Raw genomic sequence first — 16996 nt, 5'->3', positions numbered from 1 at the left:
TACTTCTTTCTTATTTGTCCTTTTGTTTCTTTTCTTTTCTTATTCAGCCTCTTTTGGGCTTTCCTAGTCTTCTTCTTCTTTATTTCCTTGTTTTCTTATATTTGCATCCTTCCTGCGACTTATTCTTATATTTATGTCTTTCCTTTTGTTTTCTTTTCTCTTTGTCCTCTTTTCTCTTTTATCTCTATTTTCCTCTTTTCTTTCTTCCTTTCTCTTTCTCTTTCCTCTTTTCTCTATATTCTCTTCTTATCTCTTTATCTTCATTTCTTCTTCTTTTCTCTTTATTTTCTTCTTATCTCTTTATCTTCTTTCTTCTTTTCTTCTTCTTTTCTCTTTATTTTCTTCTTATCTCTTTATCTTCTTTCTTCCTCTTTATTTTCTTCTTTTCTCTTTATCTGTTTTCTTCTTTTCTCTATATTTTCTTATCTCTTTATCTTCTTTCTTCTTTTCTTCTTTTCTCTTTATCAATTTGTCTTTTTTTATGTCCTTTCTCTTCCTTTCACTTATTATTTTCCTTTTTCTTATTGCACTGTCTTCTTTCTTTCTCTTGTTGCCCTTTTTCACTTGTGCGCCCTTTTTGCGCTTTATTTATCCTTTATTCTTCACTCACACTTTTATTTTCTTTCTCTTTTCAGATCTTTTCCATTCTTATTTTCGTTTTCTTTCTGTCTTTTCTTCTCTATTCCTTTTTTATTATTCGCGTTCTCCTTAATTCACCTTGTCTTATGCTATTCTTATTTGCCCTTTGTCTGGCTTTGAAATGTCTGCTCAGCTGTTTCCCTCTGCTCTTTTCTTGAATGTCCCATTCATAATTTTTTATCATAAAAGTCTTCTTGTAGCAGCTACACCCCTTGCCACAACTGTCCTTATTTCGTCTCCTTAGTTTGTCTTTATGTTCTTTTCATTTCCTTCCTTTCTGACGTTATTTGGCCTTAAAATGGCCGCTCCATTCTTTTTGTCCTTCTTTCCTCATCCAAAATGGCCGCCACCGTTTTCGCGCAGTTTCGCGGTCACAATCACATTGCCTGTTCATAAGATGGCCGCCACTTCAAATTCCTCTTCACAGACATACGGGATCACTTGCCCGTGTTCACGACATCTCCCCCACAGCACAGCCAACCACTAGTGGAGAGTCAGCATCTCTGCACCCCTTTCGCTGGTGTCGGCCCACTGCCGTTCTCGGTGCTATTTTCTCAAACTCGCCCCATTCAAATATGGCCGCCGAGGCTCTGGATGCTCTCGCGACGGCTCGCGCCAGCCTCTTCAACACACTCCCCTTTTTTTTTTTTTCAGCGCTTACCGCATCCGCGCTCGTCTTCACCGGGATGTGCTCCCACGTCGCTGCTCAATGGGCATTCTTTCTTTTTGTCTCCTGCACTTCCAGGGTGGGCTCCTGGTGTGTCTCCAGCCATCTGTTTTCCGCACTGTGACCCACGCGTCGTTCGTCACTTTCCCTCGTCGCCAGTTGTCATGTTCGTGCTGGGCACAGGAATGTATGTCACACACAGGACGCAGGTTAGTGTAACATTTCTTTATTGTCGCATCGCGCAGCTGCTCGTCCCCACGTCCGTCTACGTCCCTGTCCTGGTCATCCTCTGTCCCCTTCCTGTCCCGTCACCGGATCTGGTGTCCGGTGACCTTGTCACTCTGCCTGAGGACCCACAGGGCCCTACTGCCCTACTGTCAGTCGCCCACACTGTCGGATCCCAACCTCTCCGTCACGACATCACCTAATTTGTGTTTTTCCGGTTAAAAAACTATAATAGTTCACACATTAAAAATATAAACACATTTCCATAAAAAAAGCATTAAACATACAGACTCAGCCTTGGCCCTTGCAAGTAAGAGCGGTGCGGCGGTGGGGCGGTGGAGCCGGCTGAGAGTGGATTTCGACAGAGGACGACGAGGGAATTTTCCCTCATGGTCGTCAGTCGAATCATGCCTCGCCGTTCTGACCTGCACGGGCCTCGGCTGACAGACATACAGTTTACCCATCAGACAAAAAGCATTTCCAATATTTCATTCCTGTGCAAAGTTCTCACACTGTTTAAGTATTAAAATAACCCGCTGTTTACGTATTAAAATAACCCTCTATAAACATTTTAACACAGCAAAAAACTCACCTTAAAGGAGTGCATTTTTTGTAAAAAATGAGACACTGGTCGGCACTGCATAAAATTACATTTTCTGTAGAAATTGCTTTAAAATTTCTGACTGTGGTAGTTCATAAGCTTTACAAAACAAAGTAAGATGCAAGGTATATTGTTGCGAGGTGCCATCACACGGGCAATTAGTTCGTTTGGCCACCCCCTCATTTACAAGAGGCAAAACGATGGATAATATTAAATCTAAAGCGGGTCAACACAAATCTGTATTGGGGGATGTAAACATGTTCTAGATATGATTGAATATCCTCTGTTACGTTCAACAGATTGTATTGTACCATGCTCACCTTTGCACATTTCTTTAACGATATGTCCTCCTCAAACATATTCACCACTAATTCTGACTCTTTGGAAAAGGGCTAAAGTGGTTCCTTGACTGGAAAAACCTTTGGCCAACCCTTCAGTGCTTTGTAATTTTCGACTTATTTCGCTGATACCTTCAGCCTCTAAAATTGCTGGAAAGGTCAGTAAATTTCCAGCTGTCCACTTACTTGGAAGACAACAAACTCCTACACTACATTAAGTCAGATTTCCATCCCCGCCATAGTATGGAAACAGCTCTTGTAGTGATTATCAAGGTTATTAAGATAGCTCAGGATGAAGGTGAGAATGCTGTCTAGATCATGCTAGATCATTCTGCATCTTTCGATATCATCTTTCATCTAATCCTTATCCAGCTCCTGTCTCGGCTAGGTATTTGTTGCGCTGCATTGATGTTGATAAAGTAATTTATGGAAGGTATAGAGCAAGAAATCTGGCTTGCCCCATAATCTTTGAACAGAAAACAGCTTGCTTTTAAGGAGCTGTAAGGCTCCTCTTTAAGCCTAACATTATTTAATATCTATGTGGCCCCCTAGCTAAACTAATACAATCATAAGAGTTTGAAAGTATTTCATATGCTTATGATAACCAGTTACTTCTCACGTTAGACCATTAATCAACAGACGCATCTGCAACTCTATCTTAGCCTTCCTGAAAAATTGATCAGAAAACTACAAGTGGTAGAAAATGCGATTGCATGCCTTATCCTGGAAATACAAAAACAACAGTTGATGGACAGAATGCAGAACAATGTCATACATTCACCCCAGTACAGAGATCTGGGCCTAAATCCATCGTTTTTTTTCACTCCACACCACCCCAGTTCAGACATGGCCATATGCAAATCAGACTTGACCCTGTGCCTCATGGGAACAGTCCAGCCCGAACTGCCAAGCCATGTCTTTCCTTGACCGGAATCAAGCATCCTAGGACCGGTTTCTGGCTATCAGCCGTCATCAGCCAGGATAGCTTGACTCCAGTGGTGTGGAGAGCATGGACTCACGTCTGAGCATACCCATCCCACTCGGGGTGACAAATGCAAAAACAACAGTTGATGGACAGAATGTAGAACAATGTCATACAGTACAGAGATCTGGGCCTAAATCCATCGTTTTTGCACTCCACACCACCCCAGTTCAGACATGGCAATATGCAAATCAGCCTTGACCCTGTGTCTCATGGGAACACTCCAGCCCGAACTGCCAAGCCGTGTCTTTCCTAGACCGGAATCAAGCATCCTAGGACTGGTTTCTGGCTATCAGCATTCATCAGCCAGGATAGATTGACTCCAGTGGTGTGGAGAGCATGGGACTCACGTCTGGGCATACCCATCCCACTAGGGGGGACAAATGCGAAAACAACAGTTGATGGACAGAATGCAGAACAATGTCATACATTCACCCCAGTACAGAGATCTGGGCCTAAATCCATTGTTGTTTTGCACTCCACACCACCCCAGTTCAGACATGGCAATATGCAAATCAGCCTTGACCCTGTGTCTCATGGGAACACTCCAGCCCGAACTGCCAAGCCATGTCTTTCCTAGACCGGAATCAAGCATCCTAGGACCGGTTTCTGGCTATCAGCCGTCATCAGCCAGGATAGATTTACTCCAGTGGTGTAGAGAGCATGGGACTCACGTCTGAGCATACCCATCCCACTCGGGGTGACAAATGCAAAAACAACAGTTGATGGACAGAATGCAGAACAATGTCATACATTCACCCCAGTACAGAGATCTGGGCCTAAATCCATCGATTTTTTGCACTCCACACCACCCCAGTTCAGACATGGCCATATGCAAATCAGTCTTGACCCTGTGCCTCATGGAAACAGTCCAGCCGAACTGCCTAGCCATGTCTTTCCTAGACCAAAATCAAGCATCCTAGGACCGGTTTCTGGCTATCAGCCGTCATCAGCCAGGATAGCTTAACTCCAGTGGTGTGGAGAGCATGGGACTCACGTCTGAGCATACCCATCCCACTCGGGGTGACAAATGCAAAAACAACAGTTGATGGACAGAATGCAGAACAATGTCATACATTCACCCCAGTACAGAGATCTGGGCCTAAATCCATTTTTTTTTTGCACTCCACACCACCCCAGTTCAGACATGGCCATATGCAAATCATCCTTGACCCTGTGCCTCAGGGAACAGTCCAGCCCGAACTGCCAAGCCATGTCTTTCCTAGACCGGAATCAAGCATCCTAGGAACGGTTTCTGGCTATCAGCCGTCATCAGCCAGGATAGCTTGACTCCAGTGGTGTGGAGAGTATGGGACTCAAGTCTGTTCGGGCTGGACTGTTCCCATGAGGCACAGGGTCGAGACTGATTTGCATATGTCTGAACTGGGGTGGCATCGTGAGCAAAATAACAATGGATTAAACACAGATCTGTGACTGGGGGTGAATGTTTTGCCATTGTGCTGGTCACTCTATGTGGGAAGGGTATGCCCAGACTTGGGTCCCGTGCTCACTAAGCCACTGGAGTTAAGCTATCCTAGCTGAAGACGGCTGATAGCCAGAAACCGGTCCTAGGATGCTTGATTCCGGTCCAGGGAAGACATGGCTTGGCAGTTCAGGCTGGACTGTTCCCATGAGGCACAGGGTCAAGACTGATTCGCATGTGGCCATGTCTGAACTGGGGTGGCTTGGTGAGCAAAATAACGATGGATTAAATCCAGATCTGTGACTGGGGGTGAATGTTTTGCATTTGTGCAACATTCCGTCCATCATCTTTTGTGGTTTGCTGTTCACCCTATGTGGGAAGGGTATGCCCAGACGTGAGTCCTGTGCTCACTAAGCCACTGGAGTTAAGCTATCCTAGCTGAAGACGGCTGATAGCCTGAAACCGGTCCTAGGATGCTTGATTCCAGTCCAGGGAAGACATGGTTTGGCAGTTCGGGTTGGACTGTTCCCATGAGGCACAGGGTCCAGATCTGTGACTGGGGGCGAATGTTTTGCCATTGTGCAACATTCCGTCCATCATCTTGTGTGTTTTGCTGTTCTCCCTATGTGGGAAGGGTATGCCAAGACGTGAGTCCCGTGCTCACTAAGCCACTGGAGTTAAGCTATCCTGGCTGAAGACGGCTGATAGCCAGAAACCGGTCCTAGGATGCTTGATTCCAGTCCAGGGAAGAGATGGCTTGGCAGTTTGGGCTGGACTGTTCCCCTGAGGCACAGGGTCAAGACTGATTTGCATATGGCCATGTCTGAACTGGGGTGGTTTGGTGAGCAAAATAACGATGGATTAAACCCAGAACTGTGACTGGGGTTGAATGTTTTGCCATTGTGCAACATTGCGTCCATCATCTTGTGTGTTTTGCTGTTCATCCTATGTGGGAAGGGTATGCCCAGACGTGAGTCCCGTGCTCACTAAGCCACTGGAGTTAAGCTATCCTGGCTGAAGACGACTGATAGCCAGAAACCGGGCCTAGGATGCTTGATTCCGGTTCAGGGAAGACATGGCTTGGCAGTTCGGGCAGGACTGTTCCCAAGAGGCACAGGGTCAAGACTGATTTGCATATGGCCATGTCTGAACTGGGGTGGCTTGGTGAGCAAAATAACGATGGATAAAACCCAGATCTGTGACTGGGGGTGAATGTTTTGCCATTGTGCAACACTCTGTCCATCATCTTGTGTGTTTTGCTGTTCACCCTATGTGGGAAGGGTATGCCCAGACGTGGGTCCCGTGCTCACTAAGCCACTGGAGTTAAGCTATCCTGGCTGAGGACGGCTGATAGCCAGGAACCGGTCCTAGGATGCTTGATTCCGGTCTAGGGAAGACATGGCTTGGCAGTTCGGGCTGGACTATTCCAATGAGGCACAGGGTCAAGACTGATTTGCCTATGGCCATGTCTGAACTAGGTTGGCTTGGTGAGCAAAATAACGATGGATTAAACCCAGATCTGTGACTGGGGTTGAATGTTTTGCCATTGTGCAACATTCCGTCCATCATCTTGTGTGTTTTGCTGTTCACCTTATGTGGGAAGGGTATGCCCAGAGGTGAGTCCCGTGCTCACTAAGCCACTGGAGTTAAGCTATCCAGGCTGAAGACGGCTGATAGCCAGAAACCGGTCCTAGGATGCTTGATTCTGGTCCAGGGAAGACATGGCTTGGCAGTTTGGGCTGGACTGTTCCCATGAGGCACAGGGTCAAGACTGATTTGCATATGGCCATGTCTGAACTGGGGTGGCTTGGTGAGCAAAATAACGATGGATTAAACCCAGATCTGTGACTGGGGGGGAATGTTTTGCCATTGTGCAACATTCCGTCCATCATCTTGTGTGTTTTGCTGTTCACCCTATGTGGGAAGGGTATGCCCAGATGTGGGTCTCGTGCTCACTAAGCCACTGGAGTTAAGCTATCCTGGCTGAAGACGGCTGATAGCCAGAAACCGGTCCTAGGATGCTTGATTCCGGTCCAGGGAAGACATGGCTTGGCAGTTCGGGCTGGACTGTTCCCATGAGGCACAGGGTCAAGACTGATTTGCATATGGCCATGTCTGAACTGGGGTGGCTTGGTGAGCAAAATAACAATGGATTAAACCCAGATCTGTGACTGGGGGTGAATGTTTTGCCATTGTGCAACATTCCGTCCATCATCTTGTGTGTTTTGCTGTTCACTCTATGTGGGAAGGGTATGCCCAGACTTGGGTCCCGTGCTCACTAAGCCACTGGAGTTAAGCTATCCTGGCTGAAGACGGCTGATAGCCAGAAACCGGTCCTAGGATGCTTGATTTCGGTCCAGGGAAGACATGGCTTGGCAGTTCGGGCTGGACTGTTCCCATGAGGCACAGGGTCAAGACTGATTTGCATGTGGCCATGTCTGAACTGGAGTGGCTTGGTGAGCAAAATAACGATGGATTAAATCCAGATCTGTGACTGGGGGTGAATGTTTTGCATTTGTGCAACATTCCGTCCATCATCTTTTGTGGTTTGCTGTTCACCCTATGTGGGAAGGGTATGCCCAGACGTGAGTCCTGTGCTCACTAAGCCACTGGAGTTAAGCTATCCTAGCTGAAGACGGCTGATATCCTGAAACCGGTCCTAGGATGCTTGATTCCAGTCCAGGGAAGACATGGTTTGGCAGTTCGGGCTGGACTGTTCCAATGAGGCACAGGGTCCAGATCTGTGACTGGGGGTGAATGTTTTGCCATTGTGCAACATTCCGTCCATCATCTTGTGTGTTTTGCTGTTCTCCCTATGTGGGAAGGGTATGCCAAGACGTGAGTCCCGTGCTCACTAAGCCACTGGAGTTAAGCTATCCTGGCTGAAGACGGCTGATAGCCAGAAACCGGTCCTAGGATGCTTGATTCCAGTCCAGGGAAGACATGGCTTGGCAGTTTGGGCTGGACTGTTCCCCTGAGGCACAGGGTCAAGACTGATTTGCATATGGCCATGTCTGAACTGGGGTGATTTGGTGAGCAAAATAACGATGGATTAAACCCAGAACTGTGACTGGGGTTGAATGTTTTGCCATTGTGCAACATTGCGTCCATCATCTTGTGTGTTTTGCTGTTCATCCTATGTGGGAAGGGTATGCCCAGACGTGAGTCCCGTGCTCACTAAGCCACTGGAGTTAAGCTATCCTGGCTGAAGACGACTGATAGCCAGAAACCGGTCCTAGGATGCTTGATTCCGGTTCAGGGAAGACATGGCTTGGCAGTTCGGGCAGGACTGTTCCCAAGAGGCACAGGGTCAAGACTGATTTGCATATGGCCATGTCTGAACTGGGGTGGCTTGGTGAGCAAAATAACGATGGATAAAACCCAGATCTGTGACTGGGGGTGAATGTTTTGCCATTGTGCAACACTCTGTCCATCATCTTGTGTGTTTTGCTGTTCACCCTATGTGGGAAGGGTATGCCCAGACGTGGGTCCCGTGCTCACTAAGCCACTGGAGTTAAGCTATCCTGGCTGAGGACGGCTGATAGCCAGGAACCGGTCCTAGGATGCTTGATTCCGGTCTAGGGAAGACATGGCTTGGCAGTTCGGGCTGGACTATTCCAATGAGGCACAGGGTCAAGACTGATTTGCCTATGGCCATGTCTGAACTAGGTTGGCTTGGTGAGCAAAATAACGATGGATTAAACCCAGATCTGTGACTGGGGTTGAATGTTTTGCCATTGTGCAACATTCCGTCCATCATCTTGTGTGTTTTGCTGTTCACCTTATGTGGGAAGGGTATGCCCAGAGGTGAGTCCCGTGCTCACTAAGCCACTGGAGTTAAGCTATCCAGGCTGAAGACGGCTGATAGCCAGAAACCGGTCCTAGGATGCTTGATTCTGGTCCAGGGAAGACATGGCTTGGCAGTTTGGGCTGGACTGTTCCCATGAGGCACAGGGTCAAGACTGATTTGCATATGGCCATGTCTGAACTGGGGTGGCTTGGTGAGCAAAATAACGATGGATTAAACCCAGATCTGTGACTGGGGTTGAATGTTTTGCCATTGTGCAACATTCCGTCCATCATCTTGTGTGTTTTGCTGTTCACCCTATGTGGGAAGGGTATTCCCAGACGTGGGTCCCGTGCTAACTAAGCCACTGGAGTTAAGCTATCCTGGCTGAAGACGGCTGATAGCCAGAAACTGGTCCTAGGATGCTTGATTCTGGTCCAGGGAAGACATGGCTAGGCAGTTTGGGCTGCACTGTTCCCATGAGGCACAGGGTCAAGACTGATTTGCATATGGCTAAGTCTGAGCTGGGGTGGCTTGGTCAGCAAAATAACGATGGATTAAACCCAGATCTGTGACTGGGGTGAATGTTTTGCCATTGTGCAACATTCTGTCCATCATCTTGTGTGTTTTGCTGTTCACCCTATATGGGAAGGGTATGCCCAGACGTGGGCCCCGTGCTCACTAAGCCACTGGAGTTAAGCTATCCTGGCTGAAGACGGCTGATAGCCAGAAACTGGTCCTAGGATGCTTGATTCCAGTCCAGGGAAGACATGGCTTGGCAGTTCGGGCTGGACTGTTCCCAAGAGGCACAGGGTCAAGACTGATTTGCATATGGCCATGTCTGAACTGGGGTGGCTTGGTGAGCAAAATAACGATGGATAAAACCCAGATCTGTGACTGGGGGTGAATGTTTTGCCATTGTGCAACACTCTGTCCATCATCTTGTGTGTTTTGCTGTTCACCCTATCTGGGAAGGGTATGCCCAGACGTGGGTCCCGTGCTCACTAAGCCACTGGAGTTAAGCTATCCTGGCTGAGGACGGCTGATAGCCAGAAACCGGTCCTAGGATGCTTGATTCCGGTCTAGGGAAGACATGGCTTGGCAGTTCGGGCTGGACTATTCCAATGAGGCACAGGGTCAAGACTGATTTGCCTATGGCCATGTCTGAACTAGGTTGGCTTGGTGAGCAAAATAACGATGGATTAAACCCAGATCTGTGACTGGGGTTGAATGTTTTGCCATTGTGCAACATTCCGTCCATCATCTTGTGTGTTTTGCTGTTCACCTTATGTGGGAAGGGTATGCCCAGAGGTGAGTCCTGTGCTCACTAAGCCACTGGAGTTAAGCTATCCAGGCTGAAGACGGCTGATAGCCAGAGACCGGTCCTAGGATGCTTGATTCTGGTCCAGGGAAGACATGGCTTGGCAGTTTGGGCTGGACTGTTCCCATGAGGCACAGGGTCAAGACTGATTTGCATATGGCCATGTCTGAACTGGGGTGGCTTGGTGAGCAAAATAACAATGGATTAAACCCAGATCTGTGACTGGGGGTGAATGTTTTGCCATTGTGCAACATTCCGTCCATCATCTTGTGTGTTTTGCTGTTCACCCTATGTGGGAAGGGTATGCCCAGATGTGGGTCTCGTGCTCACTAAGCCACTGGAGTTAAGCTATCCTGGCTGAAGACGGCTGATAGCCAGAAACCGGTCCTAGGATGCTTGATTCCGGTCCAGGGAAGACATGGCTTGGCAGTTCGGGCTGGACTGTTCCCATGAGGCACAGGGTCAAGACTGATTTGCATATGGCCATGTCTGAACTGGGGTGGCTTGGTGAGCAAAATAACAATAGATTAAACCCAGATCTGTGACTGGGGGTGAATGTTTTGCCATTGTGCAACATTCCGTCCATCATCTTGTGTGTTTTGCTGTTCACCCTATGTGGGAAGGGTATGCCCAGACGTGGGTCCCGTGCTAACTAAGCCACTGGAGTTAAGCTATCCTGGCTGAAGACGGCTGATAGCCAGAAACTGGTCCTAGGATGCTTGATTCTGGTCCAGGGAAGACATGGCTAGGCAGTTTGGGCTGCACTGTTCCCATGAGGCACAGGGTCAAGACTGATTTGCATATGGCTATGTCTGAGCTGGGGTGGCTTGGTCAGCAAAATAACGATGGATTAAACCCAGATCTGTGACTGGGGTGAATGTTTTGCCATTGTGCAACATTCTGTCCAACATCTTGTGTGTTTTGCTGTTCACCCTATATGGGAAGGGTATGCCCAGACGTGGGCCCCGTGCTCACTAAGCCACCGGAGTTAAGCTATCCTGGCTGAAGACGGCTGATAGCCAGAAACTGGTCCTAGGATGCTTGATTCCAGTCCAGGGAAGACATGGCTTGGCAGTTCGGGCTGGACTGTTCCCATGAGGCACAGAGTCAAGACTGATTTGTATATGGCCACGTCTGAACTGGGGTGGGTTGGTGAGCAAAATAACGATGGATTAAACCCAGATCTGTGACTGGGGATGAATGTTTTGCTATTGTGCAACATTCCGTCCATCATCTTGTGTGTTTTGCTGTTTATCCTGGAAATACCCAAGAGGGACTCAATTTCACAACTTCTTCATAAAAGGCATTGGTTCCAAATCAAGAAGAGGATCTTATTCAAGCAATTGTCAGTATTAACTGAGCCTTTTACAAATGTGGTCTCAAGTAGAGAGTGGAAAACCACCCATCTAGAATTTTTAGGTCCATGTCTGCCATATTAGTTAGAGTACCAAGGTTTCGCCTGAGTAGAGAGGGAGGCTCAAACTTCACTATTTTAGCAAGCAGAGAAGGGACTTTGTTCCCTTTGTTCCTATAGTATTTTCCTCATGATCTTTTATTTGGAAACTGACAAAATATTGGACAACCCAATAGACCCACAGAGGCTTGGGTAAATCAAAATCTAGATAAGGTATGAGTGCCTACAAGGGATTTTTTTCAACAAAGAAAATCTTCTTGGCTCAAAGAAATACAGTGGCTTCAGGCAAAAAAATTAACAAAATACATTATATTTATTCGAAGCACATATATCAAAAAGGGAAATGCAGGTAAAACAAGACTGGTGTATTCTTTAAAAGTACACATTTATGTAGAAAATTATCTTTATAAATAAGGGTACAAAATACAACTCACATGAATACAAAAGTGACTGAGATAGACTATCTTCACGGCAACTGTTTTCTCATAAACACTTTTGTTATTGCCTATTTCAAATATGTTCAATGCGGAGAACATCATTGAGTATACAATGAGCATTTCCAGAAAGATAATTTATACATGAAAATGGGTGGAATGTTGGTGAACAACAACAGGATATAATCAAGAGTAAAAATGGACACTTGTAACACTTCTCAACCTTTGGTTCAGGGAGATTAGGAAACCCTCAAAAACTCAATGTTATTTGGAATGCGGTATATATGATTCCTCCGCCCCACATTGAAGTTATGGCAGTTATCATAGGGTGTTCCTAGATGTGTTGGCTGCCAGCCTCATCCAGAGGCACCTCTGGTCTCGAGTGCAGTGTCCAGAGATAGAGGGTTTTCCCCACAAGTAAAGTATAGACAATTAACATTCATGGGAAAATTTAAAAAACGGAAAGGACACCCAGGTACTTTATTAGGGGGTGAGTTTTCACTGGTATAAAATGAGGTTTATACTCTAAATGGACCGAGTTACCAGGTCCTGTAGTATTAATAAACAAAAGGTCAGTAGCGGTTGGTGGACTTGTAAAGTAGTGGGGCGTAAACTGCCACACCAAACCGCACCAAGTGTGCAATATCTAACCTTTTCATGTTATCGCTCATTGAAGGATGTTGACAGTGCCGCTTTTATTTTCCTGTCAAATGTTTGTGCACAAGACACATTTGGGAGATAAAAATGTGAACAGCAAGTATGCTAATGCACATCCCCTTTTTGTTTTCATTTCACAGTAAGACACTTGTCTAATTCAACATGCACACTTCATTTCAAGCTCTTACTTCCTACTGCCAATGAAGCCCCACATCGCCCCCAGGCAGTACAGCACCTGATCTGCAACACCAGTGAAAGAAGGCAGCTAGCAGGGAAAAAACAGTTAATTAAACGCAGTCTAACTTTAAATTGGCTCACTGCAGGGGGTCAATGCTCTTTCGCCCCTAAGGAGGATCCGCCCCTGATTGTCATCCAAACTATGTGCAGTCCAACCCTTCCTACATGGCCTGAAGGTACCACAGAAACACCCGCAGCTCTCACACCCTACATTCCTCAAGTGAGAGAAGAGGGCGGAACTCGTGAAAACAGTTTGTGGAATTCACGCACTCTCAAGTACATCCACCCCCGTGGAACTCACAACTTCTCCGCAACTCACAACAGCCTTCTTGCACTGTCTCTTGTGCCCTAAACTCCCTGAAAATGCAAAGTCTCGACGGAACGTGTACCCTGTTTATACCAACAACCTATCCGGTGCTTTCAAAGTCTGCGAGCCTCACACCCTCTCTGGTACATTCAGCCTCCCTAGTCTCTAAAACTCACAGCCCCTCTCCGAAACTCACAACACTCTGGAAATAGCACTGTCTGACATTTCAAACTCCCTGATTGAAAATTCAAAGACTGGACGGAACGTGTAACCTCTTTGGTACCAGCAACCTCGCGTATGCGTTCCAACACCACGAACCTCACACCCTCTCTCACTGACACCTGCGACGTTTCCGGAACTCACACATTCTGTGGAAACTCCCAACATCTTCAAATGTCACAAAAATCTCCATAACACTCAGCCAAGCAGAAGTCTAAAACCTTTCAGGAAGTGGGAATCAATTAGGAATTCGCAAAGGCTTTAGGATAGAAACCCTTTCTAAAACTACAAAGAGTGAAGAAAGGAGCAACCTGTATCATGAGTGAGTTCCCACTATGTCTCTATCCCTCCTACCCGAGACCCGCCCCAAAGACTACGGCAAACCGTGTGTGATTGACAGTACAAATAAATGTAAAAAAAAACTTACCTTGGCTTGGCTTACCGCTCTGGCTCTCGACTCGAGTCCTGTCCCGAGGGCCGAGACTGTAGACTCCCGCGCGCCATCCTGGATTTTTTTGAATGCCTCGTCGTCACTAAAGGCTGCATGCAGCCTCCCTCCCCTCCATGGCAGCCGGCGCTGATTGGTTCGGCCGGCTGCCCTAAACACGTCATTCCTCTTGGTCTGCATGCTGCAGAACGGAGAGTGGGAGGAGGCTTGGGGGAGCGGCTTGCCCACTGTTGCTAATACTGTCTGTTTGGACAGCCTCTCAGGCTGTCCAAACAGTCCGTATTCACAACAGTGGGCAAGCCACTCCCCCAAGCCACTCCCCCCTGCCCTGAGGCTAGAGCTCGAGGAAGTTTGCTGATGCTGACTGATTTCTCGCCGTGCGAGAAGGGCAGGCAGAAACAAATGGTAGTTATAAATAAATAACTACCATTTGTTTCTGCCTTCTTCTCGCACGGCGAGAAAACAGAGGGGGCGGCGCCCAAACGCCCCCACGGTAAAACCGCCACTGCAAAAGGTTGTCGACATGTTTCAGCTCCTTAGGCCCTAGGGGTCTGTGGAGCTTTCGTCAGGACTTACAAAGATATAATGTTACTCACACAACTTGTGCGGTATTATTTCTCCAAAGTTTTACTTCTAAGGGAATTCCACTCTCCAAAATCTCTAAATGGAGAGCTAGGTACTTCCAACGGGGTTCCGCTTATTTTAAGCGCAGAGCCGCGTGGTGACTTCACATCGGCCTTGTGCTGACTCTGCCCCCGGTTCAAGGTATGAGTGCCTACAAGGGATTTTTTTCAACGAAGAAAATCTTCTTGGCTCAAAGAAATACAGTGGCTTCAGGCAAACACATTAACGAAATACATTATATTTATTCGAAGCACATATATCAAAAAGGGAAATGCAGGTAAAACAAGACTGGTGTATACTTTAAAAGTACACATTTATGTAGAAAATTATCTTTATAAATAAGGGTACAAAATACAACTCACATGAATACAAAAGTGACTGAGATAGACTATCTTCACGGCAACTGTTTTCTCATGAACATTTTTGTTATTGCCCATTTCAAATATGTTCAATGCGGAGAACATCATTGAGTATACAATGAGCATTACCAGAAAGATCATTTATACATGAAAATGGGTGGAATGTTGGTGAACAACAACAGCCAGCAATTGACACTGTGCTGTTTGGGAAGGAGTTCCCTTCCTAATTCTGAAGACCGTGATACATATGCTCCAATCAAGTAAGACAAGTGGTCACAGAAGTATAATCAGTTACTGTGATTCTCTACTACAGCCAGCAATTGACATTGTGCTGTTTGTTAATGAGTTCACTTCCTAATTCTGAATAGCGCGATACATATGCTGCATTCTCAATAAGACCAGTGGTCTTGGAGGCATGGTCATTTACTGTGAGTCTCTACTTTTTGTTCCTATAGATTTTTGGAGGCCATTCTATGCTCCATCTCTGTGTGTCATTATCTAGATGCTTTGTAAATCAGATTACCTTAATTCATTTATCTAGTAATTTTGCATAACCTATTTCATTTCTGCACTAAGCTGGTGAATGTTCTCTTAATTTAGATTAATACTCAGGGTAAGAAACGGCTCTGGATCATGTAACTAGATTTACTTTCACTTTTTTACCAAGCTGGTGAATGTTCTCTTACTTCAGTTTAATGCTCAGGGCAAGAAACTGTCCTAGATCATGTCACTTTTCCTTCTTTTTCTGCAACTTAGTTTGTCCTTGATTTGTTCAGCTGACACAATTTTTCCTTTTCTTCTCTATTTTTTTTATCACAGGTGTATATCTCTTTTTTTCATTGGTAGTACTTAATTGATACACGCAATTCTTTAGATTATTAGTTGTATGCTCAATGATATTCTCCTCATTTGAAAATATTTGAAATGGGCTATAACAAAAGTGTTTATGAGAAAACAGTCACCATGAATATAATCTATCTCAGTCACTTTTGTATTCATGTGAGTTGTACTTTGTACCCCTATTTATAAACAGAATTTTCTACTTCAATTTGTACTTTTAAAATATTCACTGTCTTGCATTACTTATGATTATGTTTTATAAAGCCGCATGGCTACTCGAAGGCTTCCCCGTGCTGGTGGGTACTGTGCTGAGAGTAGGGCCTCTGTTATGTTATGTTATGTTATAGTACTTATAGAGCACATGGCTACCCCAGCAACGGGGCGTCTCAGCGCAGACTGGCAAAATAGGGTGAAGAATCAAAGAGAAATTAGTGGTTGGAGAAAAGCCAGATCTTCACCATCCTTCTAAAGGTCCAATGATCAGGGGTGCTGTGGATAGGAAGGGGTAAGGAGTTCCAAAGAGCAGGTGCCAGTGCTCTGAATAAGTGGCCACCCGCTCTGACCCTCCGTATCCGAGGGACTCTGGCCAATTGCAGATCTATAGAGCACAAAGCGTGTGGGTACGTAATGCGAGCACATATCGCTCAAGATTCCCAGGTCGATGCCTGAGAGGATCTTGTGAATGATACACAAGGCTTTGAAGGGTATTCTCTGTTACATGGGTAACCAATGTAGCCGGCAGAGGAGATTAGAAACATGGCAGTATTTAGGAAGAGCAAACAGAGCGCAGGTGGCAGTGTTCTGGACGCGTTGAAGCCTTTTGATCAGAGATTTGTCGGATCCCAGAAGTAGAACGTTGCAATATTCTAATCTAGCCATATTGGAAGATTGGATGATCAGCTGCCGGGTTTGAGAATCAAAAAGACCTAGTATTGGCTTTAGGCCACATAGCAATCCAAAACATTTGCCTGCCACTAATTTAGCATGAGCCTCGAAGGTGAGATCTTTGTTCTCCAGTATTCCCAAATTCTTAACCACAGGTTTGGGCATCAATCAATCAATCAATCAGGGAATTGTAAGCGTGCTACTCACCCGTGAGGTTCTCAAGGTGCTGAGAGGGGGGGGGGGGTCTGCAGATATGTTAAGCCAAAGAGCGAGCCAGGTCTTGAGGGTCGTCCTGAAGGTGTTCAGGGAGGGGCCGCATCTGATGTCTCCCGGTAGCTCGTTCCAGGTCTTGGCTGCAATGTGAGAGAAGGATCTTCTGCCTGCCCTGGCTCTGTGGATGCACGGGGTTTCAGCCAGTGCGAGGTTGGAAGATCGGAGGTTTCTTTTGGGTATGTGGAAGTTAATTCTGTCTTTGAGGCATTTGGGTCAGTTGTTGTGTAGGCATTTGTAGGTGTGAGTGAGGATTTTGAAAGTGACTCTTTTCTCCATGGGGAGCCAGTGGAGACTTTGCAAGTGTTGGCTGATGTGT

Source organism: Lissotriton vulgaris, chromosome 4_1 (assembly GCF_964263255.1).
Source record: "Lissotriton vulgaris chromosome 4_1, aLisVul1.2, whole genome shotgun sequence".
Classification (NCBI taxonomy): Eukaryota; Metazoa; Chordata; class Amphibia; order Caudata; family Salamandridae; genus Lissotriton; species Lissotriton vulgaris.
The sequence above is the reverse complement of the archived record's forward strand: the minus strand, read 5'-3'. Positions refer to the sequence as shown.